The following is a 4,669-nucleotide window of genomic DNA, read 5'->3' as shown; positions in this document are numbered from 1 at the left end:
TGACAAAGATTTTGTTCCTATTTCTCATAATAATAAAAATAATGCTGTATATTATTCTTCCAGTGATCTTGCAGCACATGGTTACTGGTTGATGGATAGTGGTGCTACCAGCCATGTCACTACTAATTCTTCAAATCTTGAAAACAAAACAGAGTGTGATGGCATGGAGAAGCTAGTAGTTGGAAATGGCAAAGGTTTGCAAATTAAACATATTAGATCCTCTTTTGTTAATGTTCCTGATAATTTATTCCTTAAAAAAATTTTACATTTTCCAAAAATTAAAAAAAAAATTGATCAGTATTGCAAGGTTGACCTCTGATAATAAAATGCTAGTGGAATTTAACTCTCATTTTGTTTTTGTCAAAGATTAGGCTATGAAGAGGGTTCTTTTGCAAGGAGTACTTAAGGATGAATTGTATTAAGTTTTGTTACCTGGACTTGGTTCTCACAAATCGGCATCTCTGGCTCATCTTGAAAATAAGGCTAAATTTTCCAGTTTATTTTCAAGTTGTAATTCTTCAAATTTTCAAGTTGTAATTGCTTCTCAATCTCAAGATGTTTCTTTTTCAAATAATAATGATTTTTGTCATTCCTATCAATTAGGAAAATTGCATCGCTTACCTACTTCTTTATCTAATTCCATCAGTAAAGCTCCTCTTGATCTTATTCATTCTGATGTGTGGGGTCCGGCTCCTGTCTTATCAATGGAAAGTTATCGATACTATGTCTTGTTTATGGATGATTTTTCTCGTTTCTCTTGGATTTATCCAATGCGATTAAAATCTAAAGTAACAAATTTATTTATACAATTTAAGAAAATGGTTGAAAATATTTTACAAAAATAAAAATAAAAACTTTTTGTTCTGATTGGGGAGGTGAATTTAGACCCCTAAAAAACATTTTTACCCAATTTGGAATTATTTTCCAACATCCTTATCCTCATACCCATAATCAAAATGGCAGAATTGGAAGGAACCATCGTCATATCATAGAAACAACACTTTCTTTACTTGCTCATTATTCTATGCCATTCTCACATTGGTGGCATGCCTGTTCTACAGCCACATTTTTGATAAACAGATTACCAACCATACTTTTAAATTTTCAATCACCTTTTAAAAAATTGTTCCAAAAACATTTTGATTTTAATTTTTTAAAAGTTTTTGGATGTGACTGTTTTCCTTTCGTAAGACCATATCAAACAAATAAATTCTCTTACCATTCAGAACAGTGTGTTTTTATCAGGTACAGTTCAACCCATAAAGGTTACAATTGTATGAGTTTGACTACAAAGAAAATTTACACCACACCAAATGTTATTTTTAATGAAAAAAAATTTCCTTTTGATAAGGTAAAAAACCGGCCCCCACAACATTTAATCAGTATGCTTTTTCTCTCAGTGTTTCATTGCAGGCCAACAACTCAAAAGACAAGTCATCCTTTATACTTCCTTGCATGGCACCCTCATCACCAGATCTCTCTTCACACAAATAGGTAAATCTTTCCACTCCTTTATTATCTGATAAATCCAATAATACTCTCTCACGTGTCTCATCACCATTCTCTCCACCTCCTACCTCTTGTTTGCCTTCCCAAAATTTGACCAGGTCCACTGCTCCACCTTCCTGCATTCCAAGTCCTAACCTCCCTTCTCATTCACCATCTCATCCTACTCCCCCATTGACCACAATACCTACCACAGCACTTTCACTTGCTGCACTATCTCCCAACCCGATTCCTCAGCATCCTATAGTCACTCGTTCCAAATCAGGAATTTTCAAAAAAAAGAAAGCTTTTTTATTATGCTATTGATCCTCAACAGGAACCAACTATAGCTTCTCAAGCTCTCCTATCTCCTCACTGGACCCGTGCCATGGAAGAAGAATGCCATGGTTTGTCCAAAAATAAAACTTGGACTTTAGTGCCAACAATAACAACCATGAATATTCTTGGTAACAAATGGGTTTTTCGAATCAATAGACATCCTGATGGATCCATTCAGCGGTACAAAGCACGTCTTGTAGTCAAGGGATTTGATCAAAATGCAGGTGTTGATTTCAAAGAAACATTCAACCCGGTGGTAAAACCAATAACCATTCGAGTGGTTCTTTCTATTACCCTTACTCGTGGTTGGTCTATAAAGCAGATAGATATAAACAATGCCTTTCTAAATGGTGTACTCTCAGAGGATGTATACATGAAGCAATCTGACAGATTCTGAGACAAGGGCCATCTAGATTATGCATGCAAGCTTCATAAATCTCTTTACGGATTGAAACAAACACCATGTGCTTGGTTTGAAAGATTGAAATCCTCACTCCTTAAATGAGGTTTTCGAAACTCCAAGATGGATACTTCATTGTTCATTCTCCACACAAAGGTGGGCACTTTATGGGTCCTTATTTATGTTGATGACATACTAGTCAGTGGTTCATCATCCTTACTGATTCATCGGTTCATATCTCATCTTGATAAATCATTTTCCTTAAAGGATATTGGCCCTTTGTCTTATTTTTTAGGTATTGAGGTTATTTGGAATGACACAGGACTTCACTTATCACAAACAAAGTACATCGAAGATCTTCTTCACCAAGTTGACATGGCTACCTGCAACTCAAGTCCAACTCCAGCAAGTGTTTGTACTCATTTAAGCAATTTTGTCGGTGGTCTTTTTAAAAATGTTCGTCTCTATCGTAGCACTACTGGGATGCTTCAATATCTAACTATCATAAGACCTAAGATTAGTTTCATTATAAATAAACTCAACCAATTCATGCATCAACCCACCGATGTCCATTGGGCAGCTTGTAAAAGGGTGTTTCGATACTTGTAAGGGACTAAAACTTTGGGATTACAACTGCATGTCTCTTCTCAGCCCACATTATATGGGTTTATAGATGCTGATTGGGCTTCTAATGTAGATGACCGTCGCTCCACAGGCAGCTACTGCATTTTTCTTGGCAAATATCTTGTTTCTTGGTCTTCAAAAAAACAAAATGTTGTGGCACGATTAAACACTGAATCTGAGTATCGATCACTTGCTAATGGTGCAGCTGTGCTTCAATGGTTGCAGCATTTGTTACAAGATTTGAATGTTCCGACACAAGGCATCCCTGTTTTATGGTGTGACAACATTGGTGCCAGTTATCTAGCTTCCAATCCAATCCAGCATCAAAGGACTAAACACATAAAGATTGACATTCATTTTGTGCGAGATCGTGTTGTCCAGAAGCAATTATGTGGATGTTCCTAGCTACTAGCAAATAGCTGACATCTTAACTAATGTGCTTCCTCCTACTCAATTCCTATATCTCCTGTCCAAGCTTAATCTCACACCTATACCGTTTCACTTGAGGGGGGATGATAATCAACAGCAATCAATAGCAACTGCAGTTAGTTAGTTATTCTTGTATATCTTTAACAACTACATGTTTATCTTACAGATAATCCTTATCAGCCTATTATCACATAGTTAGGAGTCTTATCACTGCTTTACATCCTTGTATAAATACTTTCACAGTGATCAATGGAAATCATCTCAGTAAATCATATTATTCCAACCTTCTTCAAGTCTTAGTTCCATCCTAATCATGTAGAAGCCAAATGTCAACAAGTCCATGCTTTTTGGAATCAACCCAATATTACCATATCATCTCTATGTAGCATGCCCGATTGCGGTGCGCAAAATTAGAATGCTATTTATGCTTCTGAAATCATTCCAGGAATTATAACCATTGATGAGGATGATCATATCTATTGAAGATCCGAGAGGAAGATTTATTAAATAAACAACAAAATCCGATCCATTCTTGTACAATTACTACTTTTCTTCAATTTTCTCACACAATTCACTAGAAACTGCATTGGCAAATTTATTGGCTATAAAATTGCAGAGGCATTCAAGCATATAAAGGAATGCACTCTTTGAAACTTTTCAAAGCATTTTCTCTTACTATCATGACAACAGGGGAGCTGCAAACCAGCTTATATAAATTATGTCCATTGCTTACCGAACTTTAAAGGCTTCCAAGCATGCCAAGCTTATAAAGCAGCACATAAGTTGTGGTCACAAGGTAAGACAGCCTTGGCATTGTCGATTCAGAGCCAGGTTTTAGAGGTTTGAGCAGTGGATATATCTCGAAGCAAAATTGGACATGGGTTGTTGCTTAACCATAGCACAGGAATTGTGATGGGAAAGATAGCAATTGCAGGAGAAAATGTTACAATTATGCATAATGTAACATTGGGTGGAAAAGAAAAAGTTCGTGGGATCATATTCGTCGGCATCCTAAGATTTGGTGAAGGGTATCTATAGGAGCAAGAAGTAAAGTTTTGGGAGCCATCAGGATTGGGAAGGCGCTAAAATAGGTGCAGGGTCAGCGGCCTTGAAAGAAGTACCTGCCAATGCTACTGCTGTTGGAAACCTTGCCAGAATAATTGGTGGCTGAATAACAAAAACAATTTGTAGACTAATTTGAGACTTCATTTACTTTTTCTTCTCCCTTTAGTTTTTTTTCCTAAGTTATTTTCCTTCACAAGATAAATAAACTTTATAATAGAATAGAGATTGGTTTCCAAATGTGGTTTTGAAGTTTTTTTAAGTCTTATGAATATTCAAACAGTGATAACTTTCTGGCTATGTACATCATAGCTTTTGTTAGGTGAGCTG

The 4,669-nt window shown here is 36.1% G+C and overlaps 1 pseudogene; it reads left to right on the top strand.

The window, feature by feature from the left end:
• The first annotated feature begins 3,794 nt into the window (after window positions 1–3,794).
• Window positions 3,795–4,448, top strand: LOC132804431 (serine acetyltransferase 1, chloroplastic-like; annotated as a pseudogene).
• The last annotated feature ends 221 nt before the right edge of the window (window positions 4,449–4,669 follow it).

Source organism: Ziziphus jujuba, chromosome 1, assembly GCF_031755915.1.
Source record: "Ziziphus jujuba cultivar Dongzao chromosome 1, ASM3175591v1".
NCBI lineage: Eukaryota > Viridiplantae > Streptophyta > Magnoliopsida > Rosales > Rhamnaceae > Ziziphus > Ziziphus jujuba.
This window is presented reverse-complemented; position numbering and strand designations above follow the sequence as displayed.